Source organism: Palaemon carinicauda, chromosome 2, assembly GCF_036898095.1.
Source record: "Palaemon carinicauda isolate YSFRI2023 chromosome 2, ASM3689809v2, whole genome shotgun sequence".
Classification (NCBI taxonomy): domain Eukaryota; kingdom Metazoa; phylum Arthropoda; class Malacostraca; order Decapoda; family Palaemonidae; genus Palaemon; species Palaemon carinicauda.
Window position 1 is genome coordinate 56,703,254 of NC_090726.1, and position 22,091 is coordinate 56,725,344.

The window sequence follows — 22,091 nt, forward strand, 5'->3', positions numbered from 1 at the left end:
ACAGAGGAAAAACCAGACATGAATTTTCATGTTCGTTTTAGTGCGAGGGAAGAACAAAGATACAAGCATAATATATACAAAAGGAATTATGTACAAATGTGTGAAACACGGTTGGTACAAGTTACTGGACACTAAACCCATTAGATAAATTCCATATTGTTCGAGTCCAGAGAAGGAAAATTCAGTACGAAAGGAAATTAAGTATAAGTTGGATAATGATTTGATAGTTCTTAGCGAGAGTGAATGGTATTTTCCAATAGTTCTAGGAAAAAAGGAAGATGGAAGAGATAGCTTGTGCATTGATTTCAGAAAAGTAAACAGTGATACTAAGCAAAGTAATTTTCCACTTCCCAGGATCGACGATTTCTTAGATAGGATCAGGAATGCTAAATTCATCTCCAAGATTGATTTGGCCAAAGGTTATTGGTAAGTACCTCTAAGAAGACGACCTAGGAAAATATCCACTTTTATAACACCATTTGGTTGTTATGAACCTAAAGTAATGCCTTTATGGTTGAGAAATGCAGCCAGTACTTCCCAATGATGAATGAATATTTTAGATGGTATTGATAATTGTGTCGTGTATTCAGATGACCTTGTTATATTTTCAGAAACTTGGAAAGAACACTTACGAATTTTAGGTAAAGTACTGACAGACCTTGAAAAAGCAAACCTTATATTAAATTTAAAGAAATGCAAACTTGGGAAAACCTATATCACTTATTTAGGGAATAAAATGGGTCTCAGTAAGATTTTTTCTAAAAGCGGGAACACAGAAGCTATCATCAGTTTCCCAATCCCAGCAACTATAAAGCAGACCATGAGATTTTTCAGGATGGTTTCATATTTCCATAGCTTCGTACCCGATTTTTCAGAAATAAGTACTCCCATAACCAATCTTTTTAAGAAGAGACGAAGTTTTGTATTTGATGAGTAATGTGTAGAAGCTTTGAATAAATTAAAGGCCAGTATTATTGTTACCTGATTTTAGCAAAGAATTTACTTTAGCGATCGATGCTAGTGACATTGGCATAGGAGGAATCTTGTTGCAAGAAGTGAATGGGACGAAGCACCCAGTTGCATATTATTCAAAGAAAATAAATAAAGCTCAACAAAATTATTCAAGTATTGAGAAGGAATTGTTTAGTATAGTTTCACCCTTGCAGCACTTTGAGATTTATGTACGTAATAGTCCTGTTTTAACTGTGCATACAGATCACAATCTGTTAATTCATTTGCAAATATTTAAGAATAAGAATAAACATCTCATGCGTTGGAGTTTAGAGCTACAAAATTATAATCTGAAGATAATTCATATAAAAGGACAGAATAATGTTATAGCTGATAAGCCTTTCTAGAGATATTTCAACATAAGAAAAAAAATATTTCTTTTTTTTTTTGCAAGGAATTAGTTTTTTTTTTTTTTTTAGCTGGAGCTTTGTGTTTAGTTAATGGAATGCAAAAGAAGAATGTTTTCCTAATGTTACGTTAAAGTTTCATGCAGATGTTCCTCAGTTCAGGGATGAATGAGTTTTTCGTTGCAGACTTTCAAAAAAAGTAAAATCAGAAGATTTCCTTTTTTTTTTTTTGGGGGGGGGACATGTCAGGGATAGACAATAATTTCACAAGGATATAATAAAACACAAAAATACCTATTCCCAAAGAGTGAGTGTGAGGCGAGACAAGATTCAACTACGGACCCATGATAAGGGAACTGACACTGTTTTCACCAAGATGTCACCGTATTAATTAGTGGAGTCAGTATATTTTGAGAAACCAAGCCTGAGGGAAATCCTTGTTTAGGATATATGTCATCATGGATGAACACGTGCTAGCCTTTTGTTACCACTTAACACGTGCTCCAGATTACATCAGAAATTTCTTCTATCAGCATCCATGGCATGATCGAAGTGGGCGTTTTTGAAGAAGCCAATAGAAATGCAGAATTGATAAAAAGAACGCCGTCTATGGAGATGACTACTGCCCACTGTAATTAACTCGACCCAAACATGGGTAGATAAACTTTAAGAGACAGGAGTTAAGACAAGAGTGGAACTATGTCCGAAGCAAATAAGATCCAATACTAAAGAGATAAGAATCAGAGAAGAAAAAAAGTTTGATAGAGCCAGATTCTAACTTTCCCTCCAGACTACAAAAACCTATTTCCAAAAGATCCTGTTATGGACGAGAAGAAGAGACAAATTGAAGCAGCCAGCCCCCCTTGCTTGTGACGAGAAGTAGCCAACACTGCTACAACCTGCCATAGTTCAACACTATCATCAAATTCTTGGAAGAAGACCTCTGATGTCCCTTTTTGATGCCACCTCTTTTGTGACATCTTTGAATCCGGTCATCGTGCCAGTTTCATCTGAACTTCTCCCACCCTTCTGCAACATTCTCAAGCCTGAAGTCACAGTACCAGTATCGTTTCAGCAGCTGCAGAAAACCTCTGATGTCTCATCTTGATACCACCCCTTTTTGTGACGTCTTCGAATGCTGTCATCGTACCAGTTTCCTCTGAACTTCAGCCGCCCATCTGCAACGTTCTCAAGCTTGAAGTGTTCATACCACTATCGTTTCAGCATCTGCAGAAAATTATTCCTTAAGTATTTCTACCTTAAAGACTGTTCCCCTTTTCTATTGGTGTTTTGATTGATTTGATTTGTCAGTTAAAGTAACCGAAGAAGTAACATTAGATTTCTTTGTAAGTTTGTGAATAAACGTGTTATGTTTTTTTTTTTTTTGTTTCTTTTTATATTCTGTTCCCATGTTTTAATGCTGGTTGTTGTTGATATTTATTTTACTTATTAAAAAAACATTTAATGATTTTGGGATTGTAACATATATATATATATATATATATATATATATATATATATATATATATATATATATATATATATATATATATATATATATATATATATATATATATATATATATATATATATATATATATATATATATATATATCTCAATGCTATCCTGCAGTGACTGGCGTAATGATGAAAACTGGCCAGAACAAGGACACCTTACAGGCACTGGAACAATTGCCCAAGGTTGCGGACAGCTCTGTTCAATTGAAGGGGGGTGGTAAAATACTGTAGACTAGAAAATGCCAATTTTGGAGGCTGAACCATAAAACATATATCAGGACCCTGTTAAAGGAAAATCTTGATCTGTTACTACAGGAGCTGAGAGTACCATATGGGGATATAATTGGATGGAGTAAAATTAGAAGAACTGGAGGAATCTTATAAATAATTGAAAGAAGGCCATATATTTTGCTTCAGATAAAATGAAAGGAACCAAGAAAATGTAGTGAGTTTCCTCTTTAATACAAATCATGAAGGTAACTTAGAGTAATGATGTAATACTAGTGATAGAACAGCAGGATTTATTATCAAACTAAATAAGATGTGCAATAAGATCACTAAAACATATGCACCAACAACATTCCATCCAAAGAATGAATAGAAACATTTTATGAAGATCTGTAGATATCTAACAAAAAAGAAATAAAAAGCCAATAATGTTAAAACGCAATACAATCCCTAGGGGCAGGGGAATCGTGCTGTATATTAGGACTGAGTACCCTGCTTCTCATTAGTCCTGCTATGAATGTGGATGTCATGAGATTTCGGTAATAAATGTTTGTGGCAGGCATAACAGCATCTATCTGTGTTCGATCTACTGGAATCCTGACATGAATGATTCTATCTTCGATTGTCTTTTTACCATTATGGGTAGGATACAAGATGATAGAAAGGCCTCTTTTGTCTTTGTTAGGGATTTCAATGCTCACCATAGGATGTGGTTGAATTCTCCTACCAATCGCCATGACTTGTGAGCCTTAAACTTTCCCTCTGAATCAGGCTGTGAGCATATTATAAGTGAAGGTACTCACAGATCTGGTAACTGCTTGCACCTCGTATACACCGACTCCCCTGGAGTTATAACAAGAAAGGTTGGTTCTCCAGTTGGGACATCTGATCATGCCTTGATTTCAGTAGTAGTGAAGACTGAGCAGCCTTTCCCTGAGGTATCTTACTTATGTAAGATTTATTAGAAATCTCAAGCAGACTGGAATGGGATTTTGCCTGATTTTGGGGGCTTGTGTTGGTCACAATTGTATAGTAATGTTGATTCTGTAGTCCCTTTGAATGTGAATCTATTCAATATATTCGATGTGTGTATCCCCTCTCGTATACTAAGGTACTGAGTGAAGGAAAAACCATGGTTCAGTAATGATTGTAGAAGTGCTTATGTGTAGAAGCAGGAGGCCTATCATCTTTGGATGGGTAATAGATAAGATTTCACCATGAATAACTATACTCAGCTTGGAGCTTTTACTCAAAGATTTTATGCTTCAACTGAAAAAGAATACAATTTAACTATAAAAGAAACCCTTTCTGGTACAACCAAGGAGCATACATGATGGACTACCCATAAATCTGCACTCTTTGGTGTAGATGCAACAGTTCCTCCTTTACTTGAACCAGATGGCTCTGTCACTCAATGTCCAAAGGAAAAGGCAACCCTTTTGGCAGATGTGTTTGACAGCAAGCAGAGTAATGAGAAACTCCAACTTCCTCATTCCTGTTTTTCTGAAGCTGAAGTAACCAGTTTAGCTTTTCTATCTCTTGAAACTGGAGCTCTCTTGATGGACGTTGATGCTTACAGAGGTGTAGACCCAAATAGTATTTTTCCTTTGTTTTTTATAAAGACTGCAGATTTCTTAGCTCCAAAGTTATCTGTTATTTTGTGCAAGTTAGCAAGAATAGGAGCTCTTAGCTCTTGTTGGAGAATTGGTAATGTTAATCCACGATGTAAATGCATTTTTTGTCGCTCAAGTCCAACTGATTACCACCCAATTTTCATAACTCCCATATCATCTAAAGTTTTTGAATGTCTTCTGGAAAAACGTCTCAATAGGTAAGCTGAAGTTAATCATTTGTTCCCTAGTTTGCAATCTGGTTTTCGTAAAGGCCTTGGAGCATATGATGCCCTTCTCACAATCTCCAATGCTGTACAGAAAGCTCTTGATTGTGCTCGGGAAGTTCTTATGATTGGCCTTTATTTTAGTGCAGCCTTTGACCGTTTTAATCATTATGCTCGTTTTCAAACTCAAACAGTTGGGAGTGGGTGGGTAGTTTCTTAGCATCATTATTAAATTTTTAAGTAATTGATCACATATAGTTGGTGTTGATGGGCACCATAGTGAGTATAGGAATGTTATATCTGGTGCTCCTCAGGGTAGTTTTTTCTGGCCAATTACTTTTCATACTATATACACATGACATGTAGTTTGATCTGGAAAACAAGCTTGTTGCATATGCAAATGATGCTACTTTCTTCACATCAATTCCATCTCCTGAATGTAGATCTGGGGTTGCTGAATCCCTTAATAAAGATCTAACAAAAATTAGTGCATGGTGCAAAGTATGGGGTATGAAGCTGAAAGCTAACAAAACTCAAATAAGATTGTAAGTAGGTCAAGGACCGTGGCTTCTCAACATCTGGATCTCAGCATTGATAATGGCTCTTTTAAAATTTTAGGTGTGATTCCCAATAGCATATTTACTTTGAGAAACACATCAGGTCTATGTCTTCTTCAATTGCATAAAAAAATGGCTTATTGAGAAAATCTTTCAATATTTTTGGTGATAAATCTATTTTGAAGAAGTTTTTTAATTCTTTCATTTTACCTTTTTTCAAGTATTGTTCTCATGACTGGTCTTCAGCTGTTGATTTTCATTTCAATGTGTTGAAGGGAATAAATGGTCTATTAAATTTCTTATTCCGGATCTAGATATTAATCTCTGGCACATTCGTTCAATTAGTTCATTATGCATGTTGTATAAATTTTTTTTCTTTTCAATTCTGACCATTCTTTACATTCAGATCTTCCCGAACTGTTCCATAATGTTCGTAATACTAGGTAAGCAGTTAATTTTAATAGTCAGGCCTTCTCCATCATGAGGCTCAATAATACACAAAACTCTAGAAGTTTTATTTCAGCTGTGACCAATTTGTGGAATTTTCTTCCTAATTGGGTAGCTGAATCAATGAAACATCAAAAGCTCAAATTCGCAGCAAATGGTTTTATGTTGAACAGACTTACATAAGTCCTTTTATAGTTTATATATCGAATATCTGTTTTATTATTGTTAATGTTTTTAAAATACCTTATTTCAATTGTTTATTACTTCTTTTATTGTTTATTCATTTCCTTATTTCCCTTCCTCACTAGGCTATTTTTCCCTGCTGGAGCCCTTGGGGTTATAGCATATTGCTTTTCCAACTAGGGTTGTACCTTAGCTAATAATAATAATAATAATAATAATAATAATAATAATAATAATAATAATAATAATAATAATAAAGGGGAATCAGCAGTAAGTAAATTTTGAATGTGCATAAGGATTGACAACGGAGACATGTTTGTAGAATTGGCTGAAAGTCAAGATTTTAAAATCATGAACACCCTCTTTTACCGAAAGGCATATAGAAAACGGGATGAAGAAGCTGAAATGGAGTAACATAAAACATATAGCTTTTATTATTAGTGTAAAAGTCATTTCATTTAAATATGTGAGCGTTACACAAGTTGAAGTCCAGAGATCATTGACTGGTGAGAAGCAGAATTTCTTTTTAATCTAAGGAAAGCGAAAGGAAAAAAAAAAAATTCAAGAAACAAAATAAACACTTCTGTAATCAGAGAAAAACCTGATGAGCTTAATTTAACGATTTAAAATAAGTACTCACAGCTGCAAAATGAAATGGAAAAAAGAAAGAAAAATGAACAGTTAGTTGACAAAATTTGTATCAGAACCAGCGCAAGAGATAGGTAAAAAAAAAAAAAAAAAAACACTAAATTAGATCAAGGAAAACTATCATATAAGACCCAAATACTAATAAAAAAGAGAATGGAATTGAGGATAAAACCAAAGAGAGATGAACTAGAATTAGCAGAACATTCCAAAATAATAAACAAACTAAAAACCCATAATTATCGTTAGCACGATCAGACCAAGATTGGGGAATATCGATAGAATGGAACAACCATGAAAATGGAAATATTATCCATGATAGACATGGAGTGATACAAATTACAGAGGATTTTTATACAATGCTATACAATATAGTTATAAGGAAAAAATAAAACATTACATTATCACAATACATGGATGGGATTTCTTAGTAAAACTTACAAAAATCTACACCAAGCAACTGCAAGATTGCTCTATACGTAAAACTAAAAAACTTAATCATCATATTAATTCCCAAATATGGAGACACAAGACCTGATATAATAACGTTCAATATGTTTACTCTCTGCAATACATAGAATATTTACCAAAATCTTATAAGGACGAATAGAAAAAAGGCTAAACTTTAATCAACAAAGAGAACAGGCAGGCTTTTGAATTAATGGTTCAACAACTGACCATAATTACGTAATTAACCACATAATAAAAAATCCCCGAAGTATGACACACCACTATGTATGGCATTTATATACTATGGAGAAACTCTTGATGCTGTAAAAACCCTAAGCTGTATTGAACACCCTTCAAAATAAGGAATAAAAAAAAAAAATCTTATATTAGAACACTTGAAGATATCTATACAGCAAGTAGAGCAATCCTAAATCTACATACAGATAATGACAAAATTTCGATTGAGAAAGCAATTAGACAGGGAGATACCATCTCTCCTAAATTATTCACAGAACACCTGGAAAAACATTTTAGGAATTTAGTTTGTGAAAATGTAGGAATTAATATTGACAAGGGTATATCTTAACACCTTAAAGTTTGCAGATGACATAGCTGTGTTCATGGAATCAGGGGATGTATTACAATGTATGTTATAATATTTTATTTGACAAAGCAGAAATGTAGGACAGAAAATGAATATGAGTAAAACCAAGATAAAATTCAATGAAACTGCAGAGACAAGTAAAAGTTATACACTAACATCTATCTTCCTATCACCCAGAGCTCTCTTCACTCCATCCATCCACACAAACCTTGGCCTTCCTCTTGTACTTCTCCCATTTACTCTTGCATTCATCACCTTCTTTTGCAAACAGTCATTTTCCATTCTCTCAACAAGACCAAACCACCTCAACACATTCATATCCACTCTTGCTGCTAACTCATTTCTTACGACCGTTCTCACCCACACAGCTTCGTTCCTAACCCTATCTACTCGAAATACACCAGGCATACTCTTTACATACTTCATCTCAAACACATTCAATTTCTGTCTCTCCATCACTTTCATTCCCCACAACTCTGATCCATACTTCGCAGTTGGTACAACCACTTACTCATACAGAACTCTCTTTACATTCACGCCCAAACCTCTATTCTTTACCACTCCCTTCAGAGGACCAAAGACTGTTCATCCTTCATTCCCTCTCTGACGTACATCAGCATCCACTCCACCTTTTTCTGCAAAAATAGACCCCAAGTGTTTAAACTGATCCGCCTCCTCAAGTAACTCTCCATTTAACATAGCATTCAACCTCGCACCAACTTCCCTTCTCGTACATCTCAGAACCTGACTCTTACCCACATCAACTCTCAACTTCCTTCTCTCCCACACCATTCCAAATTCTCTCACAAATCGGTCAACCTTCTCTTCCGCATTGGCAACCAGAAGAGTATCATCCTCAAACAACATCTGATTCACCTCCCCTGATTTACCTCCCATATATATATATATATATATATATATATATATATATATATATATATATATATATATATATATATATATATATATATATATATATATAAGTAGTAGGAAGTATGTCTAGATTGATCAATTTTTGGGGGTATTGCCTAGATTGCTCAGTCCCGTTTGCTCAGTTTGTCTGGTGTGGGTCTGCCGTAGCGACTCAGTTTGGGGATTTAAACGTAAGGTTATGTTTACAAACAAACGCCCCTCCCACAAGGTTATGATTACCGGGGGGGGGGGGGGGGGCTTTTCTGTGCGTGGCCACCGGCAGGCATTGAGTTCTCTAATCTAACCCCCCCCCACCATACCACCCTAGGGGGCGTTTCCTATGTGTAGTCACTAGCAGGCGTGGAGTTCTCTATGTGGATGACCCATGCCCCTAGATGGTGACATTGATTCTACTGACCACGCAGATTTTTATTTTTTATTTTTTTTATTATAAGACACGCATTTGTATGCAGATGAGGCCCTCCTCCCCCCTGACCACATTCCTTTCAATTTAAGCCTATGGAAAAGTACCCATCTCTCCGTCCAATTTTCTTTTTTAATCCTAAGAAGGCCGCACACACTCTCAAATTTTTGGTCCAATTTCTTATGTCAAATTATTTAACATGATTTGATCGTGTGTCGTAATTTGATGGCCGAAAAGGTTTGATGTCAAATTTTTTACTGATCTGATTTCAGTAGATATTTTTTGAGCTAACGTCAAATAATTTGTGCGTGTGTGGTACCTAGCAATAATTTGCGGAAATTAGTTAGTGATTAAACATAATCTGAGGAGGACGTGGGCGGCTCATCGTCATGATGGCTCCAACAAAACATGCAAAGAAATTACTTCTTGAGCTTATTGATATTTATAAAAGTTTACCACTACTTTGGAACATTAAGAAATTTGACCAAAAATTTGAGCTATTTTCCCTGTTGGAGCCCCTGGGCTTATAGCATCCTGCTTTTCCAACTATGATTGTAGCTTAGCAAGTAATAATAATAATGATAATATATATATATATATATATATATATATATATATATATATATATATATATATATATATATATATATATATATATAGATATATATATATATATATATATATATATATATATATATATATATATATATATATATATATATATATATATATATATATATATCCTGCTTTTCCAACTAAGATTGTAGCTTAGCAAGTAATAATAATAATGATAATATATATACATACATATATATATATATATATATATATATATATATATATATATATATATATATATATATATATATATTATATATATATATTATATATATATATATATATATATATATATATATATATATATATATATATATACATATATATATATATATATATATATATATATATATATATATATATATATATATATATATATATATATATATATATATATATATATATATGTATATATATACATATATATATGTATGTATATATATATATATATATATATATATATATATATATATATATATATATGTATGTATATATATATATTATATATATGTATATATATATATATTATATATATATATATATATATATATATATATATATATATATATATATATGTATATATATATATTACATATATGTATATATATATATATATATATATATATATATATATATATATATATATATATATATATATATATATATATATATATATATATATATATATATATATATGTATATATATATATATATATATATATATATATATATATATATATATATATATATATATATATATATAAAAGTAAATATTTCTTTTTTAAATATTTATATATATATATATATATATATATATATATATATATATATATATATATATATATATATATATATATATATATATATATATATATATATATATATATATATATACTTGGTGTGTGTATACTCATGAATGTGCTTTTTAATCGAAAATAATAACAAAATGCATATCCCATTCAGTTATAGATTCCAACTTTACAAACTTCTGGAGTGAATTTATCCGTGTATTCCAGTACAACGAAGTGCAGAATTCATTGCAAAAATATTTGTACAATTAATGTTATCGAGAGTCTTTCAAATAGTGATATCGCACAACGCATAACTCTGTTTTCTTTGGTTATATATGGTCTCACAAGATCTAATATTTTGTCGAATGATTCTCCGTCCATGCGAAGAAAGTTCTTGAAAACATCAGGTTCACTAATTCTCAGTTCATTTAATAAAGGAGCATGACCAAATCGTTCACAACACAAATACCATTGCTGGGCCCACTTTCGTCTCTTTCGTTTCAGTGTGCTCTTCAACGCTAAGCCAAGAGCCAACGCTGTATATGCATCCATGATGACACTCGGGAGCAAAATTAAAATTTGATGAGAAGTTTGAGCGTGTAGGGCGAACGTCACACCGTCAAATGATTTGACATAAAAAAAATTTGACCTAAAATTTGAGCGTTTGTGGGCCGCTTAAGACACACACTCTTGTGTGCCAACATGATGCAATAGAGTTCACACGCCCGCGTCTCTCTCTCTCTCTCTCTCTCTCTCTCTCTCTCTCTCTCTCTCTCTCTCTCTCTCTCTCTCTCTCTCTCTCATTCCAGTTGTTTTAAGGCCTTTTGCTTACATTAACAAATATGGGTAATAATCACTTACATTGACATATATGTGTAATAAAAAACGTATTACAACTTAGTTTCTTTTATTGTACGAAGCATACATGCAAAATAACATTTCGTGAATAAAGACATAGCATTTAGTGGGGAAAAAATCTGACCCAAAAACATTAATTTGAAAACTTTTATTGATTACGCCCTGACGTCGCAATATACATTTCGGGTTTGATCGGTGGTTATCCCTCCCTGGGTTTCTCCAAACAATACAAAAATTCTAATCTCGTTGACTTGCCTATCAAACGTTAAATGGATTCTCAAATCCCTATTTTTCTCTACTTCGAGCGTATCCATCAATGCCATTTCAGGTTTGAAATTAAACACAATGACTGCCCAACCACACTCGTAGCAATCTTAATGAATTAGGTGATCATAAGTTAAGCCTAAAGATTTTAATGTCTCCTAGTAAAGATGAGAATAATTTTCAGGGAGTTGACAGTTTATGTAGTTCAAAGTGGAACCATTCAGTGTGACCCCTATGTGCTTAAGATTATTATGATCAAAATAAATGGGATTCCTATTCAGAACACCATTGAAACTTTCCATATTAACAATAGTGAGGTATAAACTTTCTGGTATAACCTTATTAAAAGGTAAATCCAACGTTGCCTGCGTTTGATTAGGGGCTAGCACGTATGTCCTGTAAAGTGTTTTATTAAAGACAGTTTCCACCGTACTGTTGGGATTTGAAAGCGCCTGTTGAAGGGCGAGTAAAGTTATTAGCGTGGGATGATTTTATCAATATGGAGCCTGGCTTCTTCTAGATGAAATCGAAATTCTTTCGCCTGTGTGGTGGAATTAATGAACCACGCTTTTGGGGCTAATTCCAACTTGATACGAACATCGATATTATCCATCAAATACTCATCTACTGAAGCCACATCGAGCATAAGTGGATGAATAAGATGCAATCCTTCTCTTTTACCTTTAACAACCCACTCCTTTTCCATTTTGTTCAATTTTGTAAAATAATCGTCTGGTAAAACGTTGGAATTGATGTTCCCTTGTAATCTTGGAAAAAAATATCCAATCCGTCTGACTCTTTTGACAGTGTGAGAGTTTGCTATAGTTAATAACTTTATGAAAGACCAGTAATTGAAATGGGGATTTGATTCTACGAGCCTTTTGCCGATATAAACTTGGCTCGACTTGAAGATTGTATTTGCTAAAGCATTGACAAATACAACATTTACATCATCCTCCAACATGCTCCCATCGGGGGTTGTGACTTTTAAATGTAGTTCAATACTCAAACTGGCTAAATCAATTAGCGTTTCTTCTACGCCATTGATGCAAAATTCGAGATAACAATCAGTTATTGCTGCCCCCCCCCCCCCCGATGTAAGATTTGTTGGTAGAATAAAATTCGTTTGCCGATACACCACGAAAGCTTCCACCACTTGTAAACGATTAGGTCTGGGAAAAGCATCCACCACCCCTGCGGTGTATTTTGCGGTGGGGAGTTCGTTCCCTACAAGACCCGCAATTCTCGGTGCCATTGATGAGATGTTGAATGACTTCACACTAACGCCTATTTACCAGAACTAAATCACATTGTACTAGACACGTCTTTATAGCCTATATTCCTACGTGATGAGATTTTCTTTTTATTTACTCTCTTCTTCCATTTTATTTTACATTATTCTTTTTCTTCCTTTTGCCAGTAACAATACGTCGTCCTGTTGATTTTAGCGCCTCCAACCCCCTCTTGATTTGAAATCTCTTGTCCCCTGTTGTAAATCTCCCATGACATTTTGCCCAAATTCAAGGGCCGAGGGCTGGACCGCCTTTGCCACAAAGGGCGCAACCCTTTTAGCGAGTCCAGCTAATAGACTGAAAAGCCCACTCCCTTGCTGGGAACGTCTTGGGGCTCTAAGAACCTCAATATCCCAAAAAGCCCTTCTGTGCAAGAGTTTTATGGGGGCACTAGCGAATATGATACTAAACTCCTCAGGAGATGGGGAAATAAAGGCTACCCTCACTCTTGAATAAACGTTTAGTGTGGGATGTTGCAGCTTTTATATAATTTTCTGCTTTGGCCTAATGTGAAGGATGCAGATTGTACTGGCATCCTCACAAAAGTGTATCTCCCTTTCTTCTTGGTCGGTCAGGCGAATGGATACTGAATCCAATTCCTTTGTCCCTAAAGGGTAATACACATAATTATGATAACCCTCTAGTTTTACTGCCCCACATACTAAAAGTATCCATTATATTAACTTTTTTACCCACGAAATAGGACCTTTCAACAATATCCGAATAAACGAGGAAAAATTCAACCCACAATGTGGGGCAAGGGGGAAAAGGAGCGAGCAAATTATGAGTTTTGATTAAAGGATTACCTAGATTTGTTTAAAAAATTTGATAAGGTTTGCTTGAATTGAATCCTCATGTAGCTTCTATTCTTTTCCCAAATTTTAATTTGATGGCGGGAGTAGGTCCTTTTCGATTGATTGCCTCTTCCGTTCCCTGTCTCTTTGTAAACTTTAATAACACTCTCTTTCTTTGATAGTCATATTTCAAGAGACCCGCCGTGGGTATATTTTCTTGATAAAATCAGAGTGGGAAGATCTTCCTCAAAGCGTACGTTAAATCTTCGTTAATGCTGCAGCCCATATACACAGCATCAATGGATAGAATACATATTCGTGGTTTCCAAATTTCCTCAGTAGCTGAAGTTACAGTGGGTTCCCCACTTAAGGATATTCGCACTTTTGTTATTATTATTTCTATCCCTGAATCGAGCTCACCATTAACAAGCCAATAAATTTCATTAGGGTAATGGATATTGACATGGCTACTTCATGCTCCAAATTATGATCTAATTTTATACTATTTTGTAGCTTGTTTGTAAAGCTGCCCGCACTATCTTTAGGAAATATATCCCTATTTCCGAGAGATGTCAGAGTTACCATATGACTCTCTCCAGCCATGGCGTCCAACTGAAGTAGTTAAGATGAGACGGGGATATTTAAACCAAATTAACGCAAGATTTTTTAATCAAAGAAGCTTCTATTACATAATTATTCTCATTCACAAATGAGAAGAACATTCAACTCGAAGATAAAAATACAAAAGTGTGAACATTACACAGTAGTATTTTTTTCTTAACATATGAACAAATTTACATGAATAAAATGAAAAAAACAAGTACATTTAAATACCACCCCTATTACATAGTTATTCTCCTTCCCAGAATGAGAAGAGTGTTTAACACGAAGATAAAAATACAAAGGGTGAACATTACACAGTATTTTCTTTTTTCTTTTTTTTTAAACATATGAACAAATATACATGGATAAATTAGAAAAAAAGTACATTTAAATATCACCGCTATTACCTAATTATTCTCCTTCTCAGAATGGAAAGAATGTTTAACTCGAAGATCAAAAATACTAAAGGATGGATCTTACACGGTAAATATTTTTATTTATAACATATCAAATTTAATTGGATAAAGTAGATTCTTTTTTAATAAATAAGAAAATAAGTAGATTATATTAAAATATCACAAACAGGCAGAAAATCTTCCGATGCAACAAAGGAAAACCTTCCCAAGTTATCCAATTCGGGAGGCAACAGACATTTTTCGCTTGTCAGAAAAATAATCTCTTTACCTTTACCAGCCAGCCTCCTACCAAAGTTCACCAAATCTGGAAAATAGTGTAACATCCATACACTATCAGTGCGACCAGACCTCCCAATTCCAATGGGGATGATGTATATATTAACATTCTCATCTCCTTTCTACAGGGCAAACTGTTCCAATTCATGTAGACACCTCCTAAAGTTAAAAACACGTGCCTCAGTTGTATCATTCTTCAAGTTTGAAGCAAATGCGTATCCCTTGAAGTAGTCACATACGATCTAAGTTTTCCATTGCCATCATTATCATATGCATACCTGTAATTAAACTACGTCATCAACGTGGCTACGCACGGCACACTCGAGGTGGGAAAACTCGGTGGTTTTCGTAAGATGACACTTCCAACGGGATGACGGTCTTTGCGAATGTATCGGTTTAAATTAAAGAGCCTTCTTCGACAGTTCCTGATATCGCTGTAGGGGTAGGCTTTATATGTTTGCTCCGCAAGTCCGTAGGATACGACGCCGATGGAATTGCCCCCCTACCACCAAACACATATTCCCCTTTTCTTAGAAGTGGCGCCGTAAAGTCAATGATGCTTAGTTTTAGCGGTGAGGACTGCATCATCCTGGGATCGTGTTGTAAACTGATCACGTAACCTAAACTAACTAGGACTACAACTAAAGTACTTAAACTCCGCCCCTTTACACCCCTTCCGAGTACAACATGCTAAGACGTGTATTTCACGTAGACTTAGCGGGGGGCATTTATTCCTAATAAGGCACCCACCGCAGTTTACCTTTTACTTTTTTTTCTTTATTTTCCTCTGTTATTCTCCCCCCTTTTCCTTTAATTCCATACATCTGCATCCAAGCTTTTTCATTCTTTATATAGGTATAGGGCACTCCCACTGTATCTAGTAGGGTTTCATAAAAATGCACGTCCTCTTCCTCAATAGCACCCGTTTGCTGAATTAATTTCTTAAACACTTTTATTAAATTTAAACGGTAGATGGGTTTCCTCAGGTTCCCTCTATCATCCCACTCGATATCGTCCCGGCCTTCAAATAATTTAAGGAAAGCGAGGGCGTACCTTTTCCTGGTGGGGGATAATTTTACGTCAATTATATTCTCCAAAGGGGGATTGGAGTAAGCCCGTGGCGTAGGTAGGGGGAGAGGATGACGCACGCCTTTCTCGCCCGATTCGTTTTGCTTCCTTTTCTTTTGTTCATTTTCCAACTGACACTTCATCGTTTGTATAATTTTCACTAAATTTTGGAGCAAATTTCTATCACTCCCTCAACCCTGCTGGTTATCCCCCCTTCAATTTCCCTCTGCATTTTCTCTAGTGTTTTGAACACTTATCTCTCCAGCGTCTTGGTGGTAATTAGACCCTTCTACTGTCTTTCGTGGTACCAGACAGTATTCTCTCATTTCCCCAATAAACCCCCAATTAGGCTCGCTGCGAGAGGAAGAAGGACTGAAAGTATGGCGCCTCCTCTCTGCGATGATAAGATTTTTATTTTCTCTTTAAGCGGTGTCTTTATCCGAGCTACCATCCTTATTTCGCCCCTATATTTTTCTACCTTTTCTATTGCTTTACTATCGCTAGTTAGATTTTCATTCAAAAAGTTAGCGAATATTTCTGATAAACAGTCGAGATGCGTTCTCTGTAGCAAAGGAATTAATTCAGCCCTTTTTTTCTGAGAGAGGTTATTTAAGAAGAAAAGAAAATCCCCAATATTTGTATATGTGCGATTTCATTTATAAGTTTCCCCCAACAGCCTTTCAACACCTTTACTATCTACCCACGAGTTAAAACTTGGAGGGTAACCCCTCCACGCCACGAGATACTTGACTTTACCCTTCGTAACTTTCTTTTTGATAATGTCAATAGGGAAAGTTTCTGGTATGGCTGTGGGTATTAGTTCCGATTTAAAAAAAATACCCTCAATTTTTTCACCAGCGAGATCCTCCAGATGATAAGTCAAAGGAGCCTGTCTCCGGTCCACGCTCCAAATTTTGAATATTATTAACGTATTTTGAATTTTATACTCACGGTGGAATTCCGACCGACGGAGCCCACTTGAAATGCGCACTGTCTGTCCTACTGCTAACGCCTTACTATTGTGTTTCGATGTAAAGAAGCTTGATTTATACATACGCCAAAATTGTCGCTTAATGATTTCCGAGTTTGTATATCCATGAACTTTGAGGGGGGACACTCCTCCTCCCAACCCTCTGTGTGGTGACCTATTATAGTTCTTTATGAGTTCAGGAGGACATCAAGATACGCGAGAGTATTTCTGAGAGTTAAATGTTTATATATCTTTTGCTTTAGAGTACGTATAACACGTTCTGCAATGGCGGCTTTGATTTCATACGAGGAAACGCTGTAGAGTTTCATATGTTCTTCTTTTAGGTAGTTGATCGTAAGCTTGTTATAAAATTCCGACCCCCTATCGGTAAGGAGCCGACTAACACCCTGAAATTGAGGTAAAGAAAGGATTGCTTTTAGACCTATTAAGAGTGTCTGCGCCTTCTTGTTTCTAAGAGGAATGATCTTGAGGTAACGGGAAAAAATATCTATGCAAATCAGAAAGTAGTTTATGCCTTTGTTGAATTTAGATAAATGTCGCATATCGGCGAGATCGCAGCTGATGATAACTTTTGGAGCTTGAGCCACCATTTGACGTCTGGGGAATTTTTTTCTCGTAAGCGTATGGAGAGTATGGGCATCTTTCGTGGTCAAATAGTTTTTTACATCATTTATGGTAATTCGCGCGTCTAAAGCTCTGGGGGTTCTGTAAATGGAATTAATACCTCTTAAACTTGATGGGTGGGAATAGTTTTCAGATAACATTTCTAAAAGCTTCCTCTTTACGTCTCCCATTCTCCAAAAACAACCTCGCACGAGGAACTCACCGCTATATTTGTCCTCAACTGGAGTTCGCTAGGAGTATTTAAACTTAAATCAACCAGCAAATGGGAAAAAGGTTTAGTCATAACAGCCTTTTTATGAACATTCACAAATTTCTTTGATAAAGGAGAACCAAATATTTGCCTTCCTAATAACTCGACTTGCGATATATCCCTCATTCTCAGCAATAGCATATGGGAGGCGTTTATACTTATATTTCTGGCGTATTTTCCGCTGTAAAACATATTTTGCATGATAAATATAGCAGAGATATTTTTTATGACATCCATTAGTAAACACATCCACAACAATTTTATCCTGTACAGCCTCAAGATATATATCATCGAGGATATATAAAATAGAATACGGGCCAGCTTCCGTATCTATCTCACTCATGGGGTCTACAATATTTGCAAAGAGGGAGAGTTTTGGTCCTATTACTAGATGCAATTTCAAAGTATGTTGATCCATATCGCACATAATTATGTGCGTTAACTTACTTTCATATTTTACTATTAATTTTTCTATAAGGTAGGATTTACCCGAGTTGGAGAAACCAGACACAATGATACGTGCTGGCTCTCTAAAAAAGTCCAAATCTGTAGCTTTAAAGCACTTGTACATTTTAAATCAACCTGACTGAATTGTATCATAAGTTTGGTCATATAAGTACCACAGAATAAATAAAACCTTTAATGGAAAGTGCCAACCTTTTATTTTCTCTAGCAAAACAATGCATGGGGAAATCTAAACACTTTAATTATTCACAGTTAAGTTTTGTATTCACTCCTCCCTGTTTTCTGTCATCCCATTATCGGAGAGTGGAAAATAGACTGTGACCTTTTCTTCTCTCTTTTTCCATAAATTTTCAGAGACGTGTGGGATTGGTTCTGAAGGTGGATTCAATAATTTGGGAAGGGGGTTGTTGATTTGAACTTCACTCGCAACTTCCTCATCCCCCACTTCAATATCGGGATGCCTGTATGCGTAAAAACTGTATGGACTTAAATGGTATCTCTTCGAATCAAAAGTCGAAAAACAAATCTTTTATACTTTAGTGGTACTCACATGTCCTCTCACATTTCTAATTGTCCGTACAGTAAGATAGTTGACAAGATGATCTTCCCGGATTTGGGAATACTGTTCGTGGTTTATAGAAGCATGCATGTGACCTGGTATACCTTTCGCACAATTAATGTAACCCTGTTCCTGAACTAGCATAGAATACATTTTAGGTTTCAACGCTTTCACCTCGGTTATAAGATTACTCCCCGTTTCTGATTTTAAAAGCCCCAGCTCCCCTTTTCTTTCATTACTAAAAGGTGGGTGATGAACATCGAAGTTGGAAAAATCCATATATGATTTCAAGGGTTCTTGCGCTAACTCTGAATTAAGATCGCCAACTTTCAGAGCAAATATGAAACTATCGGTATTGGTGTAAAGGAGTTTGACTTTATCTCCATAATTATTCTTGAGAACCTTATAAAAGAATTAGTAAAGGTCAAACTTGGCCGATTCTAGAATGGCAAAACCTATGTAATTAGGCATAATGATGATGAACTGAGGGAGGGTAGAAGTGCAGATAATACGGTCTTCTGACAAATGGATGGTTGATTTTAGTCTTGGATTCCGGGCTTCCTTTAAGTAGGTGGCTACTTTAGTGACAACTTTACTTTTTTCAGCGTATTTCAAAGGGTTGAGTAAAGTTTTCCCAAAGACGCAGTTACTCATGGCTTTGAAGGCTTTTTTTTCTGTAGATGAGGTTGCTGCACTCCTCGCTTCGATGTTAGTTTTAATAAAATCCTTCATGTAAGCACTTTGATTGAATTCATAGATTGAATGCACAACCTCTAGTTCTAGGCCTAAGTCCATATACAACTGTAAAAGAGGGAGGGAAATAAGATATTCTTTTTTACTGTGATGGGTGGCCATAACCTTTTTACACTTTACAGTCATGCGTCCCCCTACGTGTTCTAGTACGCTTTTAAAGTAGGGTGATAGATTTCTAAAAGAAACTTCCTCGTGGGATAAGCATAACGGCAGTTCATCAGTGGCTCTAGCAACTTCTTCTGAAGGTGCTTTAGTAGTGACGAGGAGCCAGAGTCATTTATCCCCGTTTGTATTAGCATTTTCAATACCCCTTCCTAAAAACAGATCCTTTTCTTCATCGGAAAGTTTACGAATTCTACCAGTGGGAAGGTTCTTAGTCATAACTGTTGCATACAGGGAGTTGAAGTCTAAATAAAGGATGTAAGAACTTTGGTGGAGATCAGGATTAAATGATGGATTTATTTCACGGTTGTTGGCAGTGAGTAATTGACGCACCACAGATGTGAAACCCCTCGCAACATTATGCCTGATTAGATTATACAATTCCTCATCATAGACGTGATCCAACTCAATCTTGCTCATCTTAAGGAAGCTGTCAAAGGCGGAGGATGGAAGTGAAACATAGTGTGGTAAATCAAGACCGTACTTATCATAAAGTATGAAGCGCCACCAAATGAGAATATCCCCCAATAAAGCTGTGTCTACAATGAGGTAAAGGAGAAGAAAATCTTTCAGCATTTTACATTTGCTTATATTCCAAACACGCTGAGCCCGTTTATATTCCTCCTCTGATATATCGCAATACTTTAGTTTGTTGTAAAATGCCGGTTTGGGGGGCAAATGCATTTCCTTGAGTTTTGCAAGGCTGTTTATATAGTCATAATAGAAAGGTAATTTGCGTTGAATGACTTCACCCCTCAGTTTGCCATCTCTAATTTCGCTTAACATGTTCCCTCTTAAGCCAGCCTTCCATCAATCCCTAAAATATTCGGAGGCTAAACTATCCAAAGAAGATCCTAAAAAGGCTAAAGAGTCGAGGAAAACTAAATTATTGACGGTCAATCGCTGAATTTTAAGCCCTTGCTTCGTCATGATTGTAATATCGACTTTAGTTTTCAATTCCTCAAGGATAAGACTCAGGTCGTAACTAGAATTGTGCGTGAAAACAGGGAGTCAAGTTTTGAGATTGCGACACGATAAATTAAAATGCGCGCAGTAAGCTCCAATAAAGTTATTCTTGTGTTTGGTGTGGTCATGGTGTCTGTGCTTTTCGCGGTCATGTTTGAAAGACGTCTTACACAGCTGGCATACAGTCTGCTGTTGGAAAGTTCTTTGATCCTCGGCCGACATATCAATGGGCAATGTTTTCCACTGTGATCTTATCACCGCCCAACAATCACTAAGGTCTGACAAGAAGTTATCGACGCAATCATTCCCGCAATAATGACTGGAGGCGACTCTTTTTCCTTCGCCATCGATAATGATATAGCAATAAGCTATTGATTCGTATATAGTCTCCACACCCTAAGCCCCGGGGGATTTCTTCAAAGCTGATTCTAAGTCAAAGACGTAAATATAAGAAAACTTTTGCGTCTTATGGGGGTTTCTAAATCTTACTGTGCTCCCGCAAGAGGGAAAATCCAGCGCCACTGACAGGTCGCAGGTAGCTTCATGCCGTTTTTGCCGATCTGTTGTTGCATGCTGTGATAGGATGTTATGGCAAAAATAAAGGGGATTGGAAGGATTTGCCCAAGCAAAATTATTCACAAAATGGTGAAAATCTTTAAGACAAATATGGTCACCACCCATTAGTAGGAGGGGCACAATAGTTGGGAATTTTTTAGTTCCACGCCTTGCCAACTGAATGATATACTTACCATCCCCACCCCCCTCTTTCCATTTCATATATGTAAATAGAGAGTTGATTCATTAACTCAAGGCGTGAAATGTCTTCTCACTGAATAGGCATAGCAACCATGTCGAAGTTAACATATTGCATGCAACGACGAATGCTATTTACAGATTGAGCTATATTCGGCCAAAGTGGATTTTGGGTTTGTTTAGACATCCTATAGGCAGCCAGAGACTGAATAAAACAGGAATTCCTAATTCCCGAGGAATGAAGACGAAAACCCCAATGCAGACACCATTTTTAGGGTAAAGGGGAGCACCCAACCCCGGCATTACCACCTGGCGGAGGTAAAAAAGTTTGAAGTTGTCAATGCCTTCCACTATCCATCCACTCCCCCATTAAATCATTGATTATTCGAGGGAACTTAGATTTTACCGTATCCTCCCATTCATTT